At 28.6% G+C, this 19,241-nt stretch overlaps 1 protein-coding gene across 8 annotated transcripts in view; it reads left to right on the forward strand.

Annotated features, from left to right (window-relative positions):
* Window positions 1-220: 220 nt before the first annotated feature.
* Dh31 (diuretic hormone class 2) overlaps window positions 221-19,241 on the forward strand; it is a 710,452-nt gene continuing 691,431 nt past the window's right edge. For 5 of the 8 annotated variants that reach the window (XM_072537480.1, XM_072537477.1, XM_072537479.1 and 2 more), the window contains exon 1: window positions 221-326. The gene's annotated coding sequence lies outside the window, so the exon portion shown is untranslated. The remainder of the gene's footprint in view (window positions 327-19,241) is intronic. The other 3 variants (XM_072537475.1, XM_072537474.1, XM_072537476.1) reach the window with 3 other exon arrangements.

Genomic DNA, 19,241 nt, shown 5'->3' on the forward strand with positions numbered 1-19,241 from the left:
AACAGTGACAAATACACCGCAACGTCTTTCGAACTTATTGCAAATGTATCGCAACCTATTTCCTCCTGAAAACATTTTTCACAAAAAACGCTCTTTGGGCCTTTTCAGCAGGTGCAAATCAGATTATGATAGTTGGAAATTTATTAGTTGTATATGTGTGTGCGCGTCGAGACGATTGGCCGGAAGGCGGTCCGAGCGTCGGGACGCATTCTATAAAGATCTACAGGCTCATTTCGCTGCTCTCAGTTAACATAGCATCACCAAAACCATCTCTCATAAAAGCGGTGTGCCGAAGAGCAACAGGGGGTTTCTGCGAGCTGTACAGGGTGAGTGGGAAATTCAAAAACTTTAACAAACTTTTTTTGCATGGTGGAAATAATCAGTACTTTAATACTTTTCTCACTGATTAATATTTTGCCTTTAATAAGCAATACATTTTACGAAACTTTAACATTATTGGATATATTTTTAATATCTTGAAGAAAAAATATAACTTTTTATTGAAGATTCAGTAACTTCCACACTCAAATAAAAACTTGTCGTGTACAAGATATTATAAAAGCTAAACGTTTGTGTGTTACAATAAATATTAAATTGTTTGGTTGTAATAAAGTTTTTAATTTGAAAATGTAAAGAAATTCTGTAATTTCATCCAATACAATTTAATACCCACACCTAATTTTGAATAGTTTAATTTGTAAAGTGCCTATTTTCTAGAATTTTCTTTACTATTAATAAACATTTTCACAAATTATTTCTCTTTGTAAATCAATACAATTATCATATTTTTGTAGAAATCTTTTTTTAATTGACATTTCAGATTTTTTCATTCTATAATACAATTTTTATTAAAAAAAAAGAAAGTATTATTAACAAGAAATAACTGATTTCTGTTACACTATACGATATACTAATATAAAATGAGGTATTAAAAAAAAATAAAATTTTAAGCATATTTTAAAAATAGTAAAAATTTAATAGTTGTAATCTTTTTTTTTTATTTGTACTTTAAATATATTTTTTAAAGCAGTCAACAATATACTCTTATCCACAAAGCCTTTTTGTATTGTATTATTTTCCACATCCATTTAATTTTAAGCAATTCATAATTTTTATTATATTTTATTTTTGAATATTCTGATTTTATAACACAAAGTCTGTTATTAGCTACATTTTAAATCTTTTTTAAATGCTTTTATTTATATTTTATTTTTCATTGGACAAAAAAAAATTTCTTTGCCCCTATGTAATACACTGCTACCCTTATGTATTGCTTTGGTAATTTTTAAATTAGGCAAGTTTTCAGTCACTCATTTCTTCTTCGTTTACATTTTTTCGTGGACTAAAAATTGGTTTTTATGGTAATTATTTTGTTATCTAAATTTATTCCATAATATTATAATGTACTATAAAAGAAAAAAGAAATAAGACAAGAAAAGAAAACAAAAAAAACAAAAAGTTACTGATTTTCAAGTTACACTATAATATTAAAGTATTAAATTAATATAAAATGTAGTTTAAAAATATAATTTTCAAATATTATTTAAAAGTAGTAAAAATTTAATAGTTGTATTTATAGATATGCAATGATATCTTCTCTTATATTAGTACTTTAAAGATTTCTTTTAAAGCAGTTAACACTGGGCTCTTATTCACAAAGTCTTTTTGTATTACATCATTTACCACATCAATTTAATTTTAAGCGTTTTACAATTTTTATCATATTTTATTTTTTTTATTACACAGATTCTGTAATTAGCTGTGTTTTAAAAATTTTCAGACGCTCCCACCTTCATATTCCTTTTTAAGGTTTGTTTCACATTAAACAAAGAAATATTTCATTGCCCTTATGTCATACACTTCTACCCTAATTAATATATTGCTTTGGTAATTTTCAAATTGGGTAAAGTTTCAGTTATTTATTTCCTCTTCGTTTACACTATTTCGTGGACTAAAAATTAGTTTTTATTATATATATTTATTGCTATTTTCATTTGAATATTTCTGTGAAGTTTTTCTTTCAACCTGTCGTCTATTTTTTAGTGATTTTTAGTTCATTATATTTAAGTTATTATTGTCTTACCTAAATTAATTCTATACTATAATTTTTATTATAACAAAAGTGTTAACAAAAAATAACTAATTTCACAGTTAAACTGATGATATACTAATATAAAATGCGGTTTAAAAATATAATTTTCAACTATATTTTAAAGATGTTAAAAATTTAATAGTTGTATATATGTAATGATATCTTCTTTTTTATTATTACTTTAAAGATTTCTGTTAAAGCAGTCAACAATAATACACTCTTATCCAAAAACAATATACTCTTATCCAAAAAGCCTTTTCGTATTAAATTATTTGCCACATCAATTAGATTTTAAGCGATTCACAATTTTTATTATATTCTTTTTATTATTTCTAAGATTTTATATCACGGGATCTGTTATTAGCTATGTTTTATACTTTTTCAGGCGCACCCTTCTTTATATTCCTTTTTAAGGTTCCATTTCCATTGAACAAAAAAAATATTTCTTTGCCCTTATGTAATACACTGCTACCCTTATTTTAATATATCGCTTTGGTTATTTTCAAATTGGGCAACTTTTCGGTCACTCATTTCTTCTTTGTTTACATTTTTTGGTGGACTAACAATTAGTTTTTATTATAATATATATATATATATATATATATATATATATATATATATATATATATATATATAAATATATATATATATATATATATATATATATATATATATATATATAAATATATATATATATATATATATATATATAAATATATATATATATATATATATATATATATATATATATATATATATATATATATATATATATATATATATATAATAAAAAATATAGCGCCAAATAGTCGCAGCAAACTGGCAACAGTTGGCAATGGATAGAACTGACTGGCGTAATAGACTTGGGAAGGTCAAGGCGCTTTTATAGGGCTGTAGTACCAATGATGATGATGATGATGATATATATATATATATATATATATCATTATAGTTAATTTTATCAGAATATTTCTCTGAAGTTTTCCTTTTAACGTGTCATTTACTTTTTAGTTATTTCTAGTTCATTATATTTAGGTAATTATTTTATTATAATAATAAAATAACCATCATTCTTGTACTCATTGGGAGTGGTAAGAGACTCAAATTAAATCGAAACCCAACCATTTTCGTATATTTATTGTCCTTACTCGACGCAATAGCCTTCCCTTCTATTTTCTAGAAATTGCAGTTTAGTGCCAATCCTAGTTTTAATATTTTTAAGTTTAACCGTAGTAGAATTCCACATTTGTTGCAATTTTTTACACAATGCTGTTTAATATTGACCTGAATATCACTGAATGGACTTGTTGTCATTATTTTACCGGTTAATTTGTTTGTTCTATGTTTTTGGTATTAATGTGTAATATATTAATGTTTAATCTACAATTACATTTTTCATTGAATGTATATTATTTATTTATTTTCGCCGAAATACAAAGCTTTAAGCAAACTATAAAACAAACAGTTGTTTGAATATGTTAAACTTATTTTAATCCCGTTTTTATATTCTATATTTTTGTGGGGAGTAATCCCGGTCAAAGTGCAAATGTGTGCAAATTTAACAATTGCTCATTTTCTGCAATTTCGGTCGTTACTGATAAAAAAATCACAGAACGTTTCTTTTTGCAAATAAATATATTCCAGAGAAATAATTATTTTTTAATAGCTAGGTATTTGACGAGTTTTCCCATAATATAAACTATAATAATCAAATCTTTAGAGCTTCTACAAAAATTTTGGAGTGGTTTTAAATTATTAACAATTTAGTGCGAAAAATGTTATTTTTAAAAATTTTTGCTTGCCAATAAAAAGTATCTGTCTATACATAAATATAAACATTTATTTATTCCGAAATAGGAAAACCTTCAAAATTAAGTATTCTAACATTTTTTTAATCAACTTGTTGCTCTAAAAGCATGAAAATCGTAATTTGTTATTTCTTTCAAATTTGTAGAAAAATTATCAGCTTTTCGAATATCTCAAAATATATTGTCTAAGAGTACCTGTTTAAAAGATATTTTAATTGTTGATAAGTTAAAAATAACAGTAATGTTGCAAAACAATTCTTGGTTAAAAAAATGATTTTTATTTAACTTTTTTTGTTGTTTTTTGAAAGGAAAAGGTTTTACCTTTCGTAAGGTACCCTTTTAATTATTGTATCTTTATTATTTTATGTCTTATATTATTACAAAATATTACCTCTGGCATAATTAATTTAACTAATTTTTAAACTCACCGATTAAGTTGAAATTTTAAGGGTTTCTTAAGCACTGCAAGATTTTCAATACATGTAAATAACTGTGGTAAAAATGAACCTAGAACCTTGATATCGCGTGAAAACTTAGGTCATATAGTGGTAAAAACGTGGTTAAAAATTTAGAGAGATTCAACAATTATTTGAAAAGGTATTCACATTGTTTATCCCAAACAGCTTTTTTTGCAACAAAATAAGTCAGAAAAAGGTGAACTTACAATGTGTCTATGCCTAATATAAACAGAAGGGAGAGTTATTACATCAAAAGAACTTAAAAAAAGTTAGCTACATTGCAAAACTTGATTGCAAAAACATTGCAATTTATTGCTTATAAACAGTTTGTTATGTTCTGAAGAAAAATTCTTTTTCACATTTGAAAAGCTGGTAGGTTTTTAAAAAAGTTTTCCTACGATTATCTGGAACTAGTTAGTCTCTTTTTCAAATCACTGATATCAAAAATCTTTGACGTTTTTTTTATAATTTGTATGTACTCTTTACGTACATTACGAATATGCCGTTTGTTAATAAATTTAATAATAAATTAACCTTGTAAATTGTTTAAACAAGTTTTGGAAACAAGTTTTTACGATATTGTTAGAACGATTTTTGTTGATAAAACATAAATAGATTATTTACAGTTAAATTAACAATAAGTTAAATATGGCAAACATGTAATTTAATAAATATTTATAGTTGTCGGTAAATAATATCGTATTTAAGTATTATGAACAATTTTAATTTTATCAAATATTTACAACAATTTATTGAAAGTGATTTATTCTTATGTTTTCCAATAAAAATCGTTCTAACAATATCGTTAAATCTTTTTTTCTTCGAAAATTGTTTAAACTGGTACTCAAATTTATTAAACATACATAATTGTTAAGTTTTTATATGGTCTTCTAAGCAAGAAATTAGTTAATCAACATTCAAAAATAGTCATTTTAAAGCTTTAATTGTGTTTAACCAAATAATTTTCTCTAAATTCGATCAAAATCCTTTATTCTTTACTTGTAAACTAAATTTCGTAAAATATTGCATTTTTTTACCTGACATTGTTAATATAATTTAGTCTACCGCATCCACTGCAGGAAACATAGAGGTTTAGGTGAGGTTTGAATAATATTAAAAAAAATTTATCGGGATTGTACAGTAAAATGCTACATTGCAAAACTTGATTGCAAAAACATTGCAATTTATTGCTTATAAACAGTTTGTTATTTTCTGGAGAAAAATTCTTTTTCACATTTGAAAAGCTGGTAGGTTTTTAAAAAAGTTTTCCTACGATTATCTGGAACTAGTTAGTCTCTTTTTCAAATCACTGATATCAAAAATCTTTGACGTTTTTTTTTTATAATTTGGATGTACTCTTTACGTACATTACGAATATGCCGTTTGTTAATAAATTTAATATTAAATTAACCTTGTAAATTGTTTAAACTATTTTTGGAAACAAGTTTTTACGATATTGTTAGAACGATTTTTGTTGATAAAACATAAATAGGTTATTTACAGTTAAATTAACAATAAGTTAAATATGACAAACATGTAATTTAATAAATATTTATAGTTGTCGGTAAATAATATCGTATTTAAGTATTATGAACAATTTTAATTTTATCAAATATTTACAACAATTTATTGTAAATGATCTATTCTTATGTTTTCCAATAAAAATCGTTCTAACAATATCGTTAAAAATTTTTTTGGTCAAAAATTGTTTAAACAGGTATTCAAATTTATTAAACATAAATAATTATTAAGTTTTTGTATGATTTTCTAAGCAAGAAATTAGTGAATCAACATTTAAAAATTGTCATTTTAAAACTTTAAATGTGTTTAACCAAATAATTTTCTGTAAAATCGATGAAAATCCTTCTTTACTTGTAGACGAAATTTCGCAAAATATTGCATTTTTTTACCTGACATTGTTAATATAATTTAGTCTACTGATCCGCTGCAGGAAACATAGAGGCTTAGGTGAGGTTTGAATAATATTAAAAAATTTTTATCGGGATTGTACAGTAAAAGGGAAGGAGTAGTAGGAAATTAATCATTTTTATCACAATTTATGAAGTTTTTTATATCATCGTAATATCAGCATGTAAAATCTACTAATATTACTTTGTACGTAGCATTGCGACATGTGCATAAATTTTGTAAGCCTAAAACGAAAAAAAAACAATAAACAAAAGAAACTAAAAGAAATTAAAACAATAAATGAATAATATTAAACAAGTAAGTTGTTTGGTTGGATCAGTGTGGCTCTTAATCGCCTACCAAGGATATCCCAGAGATTTTCAATCGGATTTAAATCCAGACTATGTGCTGGCCATTCCATAGTGTTAATTTCTATCTCTTCTAGATAATTTCTGACGATCTCTGCAGCGTGAGGTCTGGCATTATCTTGCATTAAGAATGGTACTACATGTTGCTCCAGGATCTCCAATATTTACCTTTCAGCTGTAACAGTTCCATTTTGTATGACCACTAGGTCCGTACGTGCGGTCAAAGAAATATCACCACACACCATAACGGATCCTCCACCAAAAAATGTAGTGTGTGAGAAGTTACACTGAGCATATCGTTCATTGGGTTCGTGGCAAGACACGAACACGTCTGTCGTTATTGTACAAACAAAATCGGGATTCATCAGTAAATAGCACTCGTTCCCAGTCAGCCTCTAACCAATTAACGTTTTCTCTGGCAAAATGTAGTCCCCCTTCGATGCTCTGCAGTTAATAGAGGACCTCGGGCGGCAATCCTTGGTGTTTTCCCTAAGTCGCTGGCAAACAGTTTCAGTACTAATTTGTATAGCATGCACGTCTCGAAGCTAAATTTGTAGACTAAGATGTGTTACAAAACGTTGTCGAAGAGCAGAAATTCTTAAAAATCGATCTTGAATAGGGGTAGTTACCCGGTTTCGTCCTTGCCCTGGTCTGTGAGTATGATCCCCTGTTTCGAGGAATCTTTCAACACCCGTGAGACAGATGTGTGGGACACATTAAACTGACGACCAATTCTTCGGTAACTCCAACTTTCTTCCGACAGTAACACTGCTTGGGCACATTCATCTCGGGTTAACTTACGTGATTGACGCTCCATAATAAACACAACACAATAATCAACAATTAAACAGTAGCCGAATAAAATTCGTGAACACTTGGAAATTAGTATATTTATAGAATTAGTAAATTTTTTGCTTCTTTTTGTTTTGTTGCAAAAAAAAACTATAGCGATAAGACACAGTCAATAAATATAGAGTGTACGAATAGCATATACAAGGGGCTTGCAAAATATAACTTTACAATGGAAATTTTTGTTAACACTAATAAAATATTTTAATATTTCAAAGTGGTGCGTCAATTTCTTGGAGAAGTGTATAATGAACACAATGGATGATAAAACTATGGTAAAAACATCATTAGGTTTGAAAGATCAAGATCCATAAAACTCAAAAAAATTGTCAGATAAAACAAAAACCTTAATAGGACATAGCTAATATGATGCTTATAAAATAATGTGTTAATAATTATGAATTTTGATGAAAGTTAATGAAAATATGAAAATTAGTCAGAAAAATTATCAAAATTTTGGGGCTACAAATGTCCCTGTAGTTGACATTAAAAATAATTGTTATCACCAGTGCTTGTCAAAATAGTCATCTAGTGGTTGACACTGAAATATTTTTATCTACTAACATCTAATTGCTTGCTAAATTAATCTTAATTTCCACTTAATATCTACTTATACTTTAATATACTATTTGAATATCGTCTTAAAATATTTGATCTGTACATTTACTCCAACTATTAGGTTTCAAATATTTTTCTGCGATATTAAAAATTTAATATCTACATTTAAATATGGACAGATATCTTCATTCTTTTCTCTTTCTTATATACACTCTCTAACTTATTTACCTTCTAAAAAAGCCAATAATTGATCCTTTTATTCCCAAAATGTTTTTCTGCTACTTTATTCACCATATTAATTATTTCGCATTAAACGATTCTTACTTTTCATTCTTATTTTTCATTTTTATCTTATTTTTATTTGTTTTGTTTAACATTTCATAAAATAGTCTGCTCTTGTAGCATTTTAAATCTTGACCAGACTTTTCCATATTTATATACTTTTTTAAGGTTTTTTTCCTTTGAACAAAAGAATATTTAGGTAAAAAGAACTAAGAATAAGACTTATAATAAGACAATCAGTTTATTCTACCACCAACGACCGGTTTCGCAAAACTATCATTTGCTATGCATAAAACAAATCAAATTATAGTGTGCGAAACCGGTCGTTGGTGATAGAATAAATTAATTTGTGAGCAAGTCTTATTCTTATTTTTTTTTTCATAACATATTCAAGATTTGAATAATAAAAGAATATTTTTTTATTATTAGTGTCAAGCACTTATTTTTATATAGATCTAGTTACTTCCCCAATTAAGCTTCAGATATTTACCCTTTTTGTTTAAATTTTTGTTGCTACTAAAAATTAGTTTGTAATTTCCTCAACATTATCATTTTTAAATTCATCTGAATATTTGTGTGAAGTTTTCCTTTTAATGATTAGTCGTGTTTTTAGCGAGTTGCACTTAGTTCATCCCATTCATCCCATTTACAAAATTCATTTATTTCAGGAAATCTCAATATACAAATGGTTTTTCGTCCTTTGGGATACATGTTAATTTGTATGTTCTATATTTTTGATATTATTAATACATATTTAATTGACAATTACATTTTTAGTTTCATGTACATTAAATATATGTTTTCGTCAACATACAAACCTGTTAACCAAACTAAAACAGTTGTTTGAAAGTTTTTAATTGAATGTATAATAATTATTAGTATTCTGCCAAATACAAATGATAAATAAATTTTAAAACAATCAGTTGTTTGAATATGCTAAACATAGTTTACTCTTATTTTTATATATTCTATAATTTCCATGATGACTAACGATGAATGTGCAAATTGCCAAAAGTGATTTTCTTTGTTTTATTTCATATATACGGATTGCTACACTGTCTTCATGCGTTAGGTTGCCAGGATTATATTTATTTCTTTAGTTATATATATTTTTTATGTCTTCATCTGATTATACTATTTTTTAAGTTAAAAAGATTAGTTGCGTATGCGTATTTTTAATCGAAAATTTTGTCTGATTACGATACAGTGAATTATGGCTATGAGTCCTCTTTTGTTCTGCGTCCATATATATTTAATTTTTTTGTATCAATTCTTTTAATATCCTTTGCTTATTTTTTTTTACTAAGCGCATCAACGAAAACTTGTTGATGTGGAAAATGTTTCCACATGTGTTTTTAAAGAGGTACTTGTGCTCTAAGTGTGGTAAACAGGTCAACCGGTACCTGATAAATAACATTTGGTACGCCAACGACATCGCTATAATCACAGACAATGACCATGATAGGCAGTTGATGCTAAATAAAATAAATACCATAGGAAAAATGTATAGTTTAAAGATCAATGTTAGAAAAACTAAATGCATGGTAATAAGAAAAAAATGCACTTTTAAGAGTACATCTGCAAGTAGATAACGCTCCAATCGAGCAAGTAAAAACATTCAAATTCTTGGGAATGATAGTTAATGACCAATGGGTCCTCAACAAGAAAAAAAAATGCCGTACCGAGCAAGTAAGACAAGCTTTTATTAAGTTTAAAGTGCTACTATGTAACCACAATCTCTTCTTTAATCTCCACTACAGGATAGTGAAATACTAGGTATGGTCCATATTCTTATGCGACATGGAGACATGGACTAAAAATGTTTTCCATTAACAAGTTGGAAACCGTCGAAATGTGGATCTTGCGAAGAATGTTCAGCATACCATGGACATATAGACTGAGAAATGAGGAAGTCTAAAGAAGGGAAAATACTAAGAGAGAATTAATCAACTTGATCAAGGTACGAAAAATTTGATACCTGGGTCATATCCTGAGAGGAAAAAAATACGCAATCTCTCAACTAATTATTCAAGGAAAGATTGTGGGCAAGAGGGAGTAGGTCGCAAACAAATGTGGCTACGAAATATAAAAAACTGTACATGCATAAATAACACTGGCGAGCTTTTGCATGTCGCAAAAGATAGACGTCTGGCCTTTAGATAATTCGCCAATCCACTATAGGTTCACGGCACTATAAGAAGAATATTTTCTTTATATGTTTTTATGAATAGTTGGTCACTATACCTTGTATAATCCGATTCCGATTCAACTCAACAGAAACTGTCTAAGATCTTCATAGTTGGAAAATATGTTCGACAGGGATGCTTATTGTCACCAGCACTGTGTAACATATACTATAAAAATATATTTAAAGAAGATAAATCTTCTTTTCCTGGATGAATCAGAAGATAGTGTTACAGTAAATGGCCAACTGATAAACAATATTAGAAATGAAGACGACATTGTATTGCTGGCGGATAGTACGGAGTAGGCTGCAAAGAATAATAGATAATATTGCGGAAACATTTTACAAATATTATGAAATAAAACCTCGAATTGAAAACACTAGAAGCTCTTTTAATGGCCTTATGAAGAGTCTCTGTAACCAATGTTTAAGTATTAATAATTAAGCATAAGAATTCTTAGATGTTAACATCTCTTAAAACTTAAGTAACTTGAAAAACTCAACGAAGATGATCTTGATCGCATTTACCTCTAGGCCTTATCTATAAAATTATAATATGTTTATTTATTTTATGTAGCTTTTAGGGCTTTGTTTTCCAATAGTTTTAATATAATTGGTAACAATTTATATCATGTTAAGAAAAACACTCCGATACATAGTTTCCATTGTTGGTTTATAAAAACAAAATCAATTTTTCAGGCATTTGTTATATTTTTAACAAACACAAACAATAGGGTATTTACTAGTGACAAACCAAATTAAATTTTTAGTTATATTTCATTGTGCATCAACAAATTAAAAACATCGACACCATTATACTCATATTTATCTACGCTATGAAAACGTTTGCTTTTTAAAAGCACTAATAATAAACTAAAACCATTTGCATTTTTATTAAACAATACGTCACTAAACTACCACTTATTGTATATACAGAACTTTTTAGTCGAAGTTTAATTTAAATAATAGATTAATAATAGAATGATTGATTGAAAAATTGATTATTAATTAAAAGTAGTTATAAAAACTTATATAGAAGCTGGAATAAAGATAACTTAATCTCAAGTAATAGTTATTATTCAAGAACCTAACTAAACATGGTGGCAGCGGTGTTGAGTGCAGTACGTATAGTTTAAGTATAACTTTATACTAACCATAAACACATGCTAAGATTGGCAAAGCAAGGTTAAGGCAAGAAAATATTACTGCATTGTGGTTGAAATCATACCCAACATAAAGTAAAACTGAAAATGTCTGCTAATACTGCTCCTGATACAAATACTCAAGTTATAGTAAGTTCAGCACTATTGAATGTTAACCCTCCTGATAAATTCAATATTTTGGCCCCACCATTATGGCCAACATGAAGGAAACGGTTAGAACGATTTATGTCAGTATCCGGACAGCTCCAAAAGACAGAATAACAAAAAATAGATAAAAGAGGTTAGTCTTTGTATGTGGGTATATTTTATTTTATAAAAACCCTTAAAAGGGCAACATTACAAGCACGAACGTTTTCGGAACAACTGTTCCATCATCAGGTTAAAATACAGGTTACCATGCCTGAGCCACCAAAATATTTGGGTAAAAACCCTTTAAAATGAAATGTGTTACCAAAGATTGTACATGATGTTGATAGTATTATATGATGTTTAATATTTTAATTAGATTTTACTTCAGGTAACATACACCCATGCTTAAGTGAGTTCCAGAGGTTTACTCTCCGGACACTGGAACTCACTTAAGCATGGGTGTATGTTACCTGAAGTAAAATCTAATTAAAATATTAAACATCATATAATACTATCAACATCATGTACAATCTTTGGTAACACATTTCATTTTAAAGGGTTTTTACCCAAATATTTTGGTGGCTCAGGCATGGTAACCTGTATTTTAACCTGATGATGGAACAGTTGTTCCGAAAACGTTCGTGCTTGTAATGTTGCCCTTTTAAGGGTTTTTATAAAATAAAATATACCCACATACAAAGACTAACCTCTTTTGTTATACGTGGTATACAGCCAGCTACAGGAATTTATTTTCCTTGTGGATTTTTTAAAAAAATTGATATCCTACTCTATCTTATGGGAGAAGAATCTGAATATATTTTATTACAATTTCAGTAACTTCCAGATACTTACGACGAAATTCTAAATGCTTTTGACAAATATTTTATCCCCACACGTAATATTATATACGAAATGTTCAAATTAAATTCTACAATCCAAAAACCAGGTTAGAGCATTGACCTATTCATCATTAGCCAACATACCTTAGCTGAAAATTGTAATTATGGGCAGTTGAAGGAGGAATTGATCCGAGACCGTATAGTAGTAGGTATGCTGGACACAAAAACAATTTTTCGTCTAGGTTTATCCGTAATCGTTCTAATTTATTAGAATCACTGACAGCTTTACTGAAGAAAAATGTTAACTTTAATTGGGGCATATCACAAAAGGAAGCATTCCAAAAATCGAAACTGCTACTATCTAAGTGTCCTACTTTGGCCTATTTTGACCTTACCAAACAAATTTTGGTTCAAGCTGATGTATCTTCTTATGGCTTAAGAGCATGTTTAATGCAAATTTCTGATGGAAAATTTGAGGTTGTGGAATATGCATCAAGATTATTAACAAATACTGAGAAAAGGTATGTTCAGATTGAGAGAGAAGCACTAGCTTTAACATGGGCTATGGATAAGTTTTCAGAATATGTTATTGGTTTACCATCAGTTACATTGCAAACGGACCATCGTCCTTTGTTGCAAATTTTACAGACAAAACCAATTGATGAACTGACGCCTAGACTACAACGTTTCAGGTTACGTTTAATGCGTTTTAATTACATTGTTCATTATTTGCCAGGCAAAGATTTAGTTATCGCGGAAGCTTTGTCAAGGAATTTTTCTGATAGCGCTGAGCAACCAGAAACAAAAGAATTAGAGGCAGAAACAAAGGTACATGTAAAATTTATACTTTAGTCTTTACCAGCTACCTCTAGTTTTCTGGAACAAATAAAAGATGAGCAAAAGCTAGATATTATTTTATCTCAAATAATACAGTATACTGCAGAACGATGGCCAAATAAAAACAAGTTAAATCCAGAATTAATCCCTTTTTACCTTTTTACCAATATCGCTTTGAATTTTCATTGTCAGAGGATATTCTGCTTAGAGGATCTCGCATTGTGATATCTTATGCACAGCAACTACGAGTTTTGAAACTCATTCATGAAGGTCATTTTGGTATCGGTAAATGTAGAAACCGTGCTAAAACTTCAGTATGGTGGTTAGGTTTGTCTACACAGATAGAGTACCTAGTTAGAAATTGTCCTCAGTGTATTGAAAATAGAACTAATCTTAAAAAACCTATGATTGCTGATAAGTTTCCTGATAGACCATGGCAAAAAGCTCTTGACCTATATAAATGTCATGATACATGGTACTTAATAATTACAGACTAATATTCAAGGTTTTTTGAATTCTTTAAACTTACAAAAATGACAGAACAAGTTATAGTTGAGAGGGTCAAAGAAATTTTTTCTAGATATGGCATAAGTGAATTAGTGCGATCTGATAATGGCCCACAATTTCGAAATGAATTTTTAAAATTTTCACAAGAATATGATTTTAAATTAATAACTAGCAGTCCTATTTTTCCACAGTCCAATGGATTTGTTAAGGCTGCCGTAAAGGTTGCAAAAATTTAATAAAGAAAAATGATGACATCCATAAAGCTCTTTTAGCTTATGGAACTACTCCCCTAGAATGTGGGTTTTCTCCTGCTGAATTGTTATATGGAAGAAAGATAAGGTAATTTCTTCCTTTGTTACCAAGCGACTTAAATAATTAGTATCAACAGAGTCCGTAGGCACTCATAATAATTATAGTAATTTTGAACACAAGCAAGATACAAAATGTAATTTGTCAAACCAGACCGTAGTAGAGCAAGATCGAGAAACTGAAATCAAATTGAATGATTCTCCAAAGACTATGTCTGAAACTGTTGGTGCTAAGTCACTACCAGTATCATATGAATCTCAATTTGTGTCTACTTCTAAATTGTTACGACATATTTCTGAAGTCCCTCCTTCAGGTAGACCTAAACGAGAAATAAGAAAACCTTCTCACTTCAAGGATTATGTACAATAATTGTAATCTTTAGTATAATCTATATCTATCTATAGTGTTCTGTAACAATATTTTGTTGAATTTATATAAATGGCTTAAAGGGGGGGATGTTCTGTTAGTGTATCTTTGGTTGCCTATATAGATGGCATGTAGGTGGAGATTGAGGGTTAGGAATAAGTTAGTGTTATCTGGGCATGACCGGGCAGTAGTTATAAAAACTTATATAGAAGCTGTAATAAAGATAACTTATTCTCAAGTAATAGTTATTGTTCAAGAACCCAACTAAACACAAACCAAGGTCATGGAAGACCTGATTTGAAAGATCTCCTAATCGCCTTTGCAACAATGTATCATTCGAATATTTATTTCTACAGTGTTTTCCAAAATTATGTACTTAGTTAAGTACAATGCAATTACCATAAATACTTATTCACTAAATTAAATTAAACTAAGGACCGCCACTGCGAAATAAACAAAATTGTGTTTTATACCGGTTTCGAAAAAAAAAAATTCATTGATTGATATCGATGCTACATTCTAATCTTTAATTAATTACTGTAGTACGACGTCAATTAGTGGCTGGTCATTATTGCCAATGATTTTATGAATCTCTCAGCTAATACACCTCAAATTTTTACTCTTCGTGTTTTTTTGTTGACATTAATAATAACATTAACAAGAATAAAACTTACAAGAACAATCTTGTTTTGAATTAACATCCGAACACTCTCCTATAATGGAATATTATTTAATGGAATTATTAATAACAAATTGGGTACAAAAATACGTCTGAAAAGTAACGACGATATACACGAAGCTGTTCAACAATTCACTAAAATAATACAAGAGGTAGCTTGGCAGTCAAAACTAGACCGTTGGAAACTAAACAACAACATCTGTCTAATAAAATCAAAAAAAAAATTGCCAAAAAGCAAAGATTAAGAAAAACGTGACAGAGAACACGCGCGTCTTAGGATAAAACTGCATTGAACCAAGCTACCGCCCAACTAAAAATTCTTTTAAATAATTATAAGGATACTAGTATTTATTATTACCTAAAAAAATTATCAGCAACTTAATTCACCGAGTACACACTTTGGAAATTAACACGGAAATAAAATGGACCTTAATTCTTCTTCTTGTAGTACCTATCCGTTTCCGATGTTGGCGACCGTCATGGCAGTCTGTATTTTGCAAACTGCTGCTCTGAAAAGATTTGTGGTTGTTGTGTTGAACCATGTACGTAAATTTTTCAGCCAGGAAATCTTTCGCCTTCCTGGTCCTCGTTTTCCTTTTACTTTTCCTTGCAGAATTAATTGCAGCAACCCATATCTTTCGCTGTTCCTCATGATGTGATCGAGGTATTCGATTTTAGCTGTTTTTATTGTAGTTAACAATTCTTTTCCTTTTTTCATTCTTAATAAAACGTCCTGGTTAACAATGTGGTCGGTATAGGATATCTTTACGATTCGATCATAAAGCCACATTTCGAAAGCCCCAATTTTCTTGCAGGTAGCATCTGTGAGAGTCCACGACTCAATTCCGTACAATAGTATAGGAAAGATAAATCATCGTAGTAACCTGATTCTTATGGGTACTGATAAATCATGGTATTTGAATAGCTTAGTCATTTTTTGAAATGCAGATGTTACTTTCTCTATCCCACATTTTATTTTTATTTTTATCCTCCCAATTTTTATTCACGTTCGTACCAAGGTAGGTGTATGTTTTTACTCTGTTATTACTTGTTGTTAGACTGCTAAAAAAGGAGACGCACATCTGGTTCAGGAGCTTCAAGAATATGACTTTGATAGAATAATCGAATTCTCCGAAACCATTATACAACGATGTAAAAGAGATAAAAGTTTCATAACAAATATACTTTTTTCAGATGAAGCTGCTTTTATGCTCAGTGGGCACGTAAACCGCCATCCATACTGAACAAGTGAAAATCCACATTGGATACAATATTGATATGACACAATAACCTAAAAAGGTGAATGTTGGGGTCGGCATTATAAATACTCATATAGGGCCATATTTTTTTGAGGAAAAATTAACTGCTCCTTATTATCTGAAATTTTTATAGCATTATTAGATGCCACAGCTGAATTAGTTCTACCGTAATGAGGGTTCCCGATAATAAGACGTTGAGGTACGAATTAAGTAACGTAGAAGGGGATCTCTGAATGGCTACCAAGGTATTCAGATTTGACTCTGTTAGAATTTTTAATGGAGATATTTAAAGATCAAAGTGTATTAAAGTCGTCCGACTAATGTAGAGGTGTTCATCAGAACAGAAATTGCACAAATAACACCTGAAGTTATCGAATTTACTGCCCATTATATATTTCATTTGATTGTATTTTACTAAACATTTATTATTATTTATTTTAATTTTAAAAGAATTTTCATTTCAGTTTATTAACTAAGTTAATTGTATTAATAAACCAACAGTTTTGATTAACCCTGTAGAAATAAATATTCTAATTATACAGAACAAAGGTATATCGCGATGTTCCTTGGAAAGCCCCATTTATTATTTTCAATAATGCACAATCCTCAGGAAATCCAATAGATTCCTTTGTCGTCATCCTTTCCTATTTCTTATCTTTTTTTGTCTAGGTACTAATGTTTTTCAACACAAGTTCTTAAATCCTACCATTCATCATTTATATCATGTTTCTCATATTCTTTTTTCATATATTGGCTTAAACGTTTTTGGTAAATATATTTTTTACTTTCTTTAAATATTTAAATATTTCATTTTATCAAGTTATATTAAATTCTTTGTGACTTTTATCAAATTTTACTCGTGTTATTCGTTCATACTTAAAATGGTAATAGTCCTAATATTAAGAGTATTGCTATTTAGAACAAACGAATTCTAGTATATTTTAAATTTAGATGCGTATTATAATCCTTTATAAAAAATTTTTTATTTTACAATTGATATAAAATTTTTGTTGAAAGATATTTTAAAGACGGTATGTCACTCTCGAAAAATATTTTTTATCTTCTCGGTGGTTATTTTTCTTCTTTACATAAAGAACCTCGACAACTAAAGAATAATAGCAGATATATATATATATATATATATATATATATATATATATATATATATATATATATATATAGAATATATATATATATATATATATATATATATATATATATATACATATATATATGTATATATATATATATATATATATATATATATATATATATATATATATATATATATATATATATATATATATATATACATATATATATATACCGATTCGGCAAATTTTCAACTACCGTATACGTTATTCAGTATGTGGAACAAAGATAACACTTAATTGTTTGAATACGAGTGAGACACAATCCACGCACTTGGAGTAGCGAGTCTAATTTTTAAACAGTGTTGCGAAATTTCTGTAACATAACTCCTTCTAAAACATTAGTCGGATACATGAGTGTAACATAATGTTTAAATCCACTACAGTTCATTGTAGAATGAAAATTAATATTGCCCCAACAAACTTTACATGAAGTAATCATGTAAGTATTATTTTTTAAACGATTATATCATTACTTCATTAATTAACAAAGAATACTGAATTGAGGAATTGAGATGCGACAACAGCGTGAGCTAAATAAATAACGCACTTTAGTAGACAGACAAATAGTATAAACCATTTGCCCTCTCTACGACTTCCCCTCAAAAGAATAGGCGGTCCTTATCTGTACAGCAGGTTTAAGGTCAATAAGGTAAGGTCTATTGCTTTGATTTTTAGCTGTCGTGGTAAAAGGTTGAAAACAAATAATTAACATGCCAAGCGTATACAGTAGAACCTCGATAAGTCAAATTCCAAGGGAAAAACTAAATATTTTAAGTTATAGAGGTTTTAATTTATCAAGGGTCTATGTTGTGATGGATTAATATAGGTCAGAAGTTCATTAAAATATAGGAATTTATTATACACTACATTACTACATACACTACATTCATTTATTATATTCGTTACAAAAAGTTAAAGCGATAATTAAAGGTATAGTCTACTAAAAAAAGTCTGTGATTTTCTTTTGTTTTAAACAATTCATAAATTCTAAATCGATTTGATTTTCAATAACATAGAGAAGAAAATACGTTATCTTTTATGTTTCTACACTGCTCTATAAATGATCGTACAGTCGTTATAGCACTCTTGCTTCGTTGATTGATATGCTCTTAGATGAAGTTTGTGGGTCGTCATTAAATTCATCGTCTTTATAACTTTAAATACAGTACATGTTTCATTCCATTATTCAGGATCATTATTATCTTCCTCTTCAAAATGATTTCTTGAGGTTCTGAAGAAAAACCAAAGGTTCTAAAGCAGTTTTTCACTGTGATGAGTGTTACGTTTTGCCATGTTTTGTCCACCATCCTCATTATTTGAAGAACATTGATAGAAGAAATCGTATTTTGCTCCATATCAGCTATCATTCTTCTAACAACTTCTTTTCTGTATAATGTTTAAAAATTTTAATGATACCCTGTTCCAAAGGTTGAAGTTGTGATGTTGTGTTTGGTGGAAGAAATTGTACTTTGATTGCCTTTAATGGTGCTA

This window comes from Diabrotica undecimpunctata, chromosome 7, assembly GCF_040954645.1.
Source record: "Diabrotica undecimpunctata isolate CICGRU chromosome 7, icDiaUnde3, whole genome shotgun sequence".
NCBI lineage: Eukaryota > Metazoa > Arthropoda > Insecta > Coleoptera > Chrysomelidae > Diabrotica > Diabrotica undecimpunctata.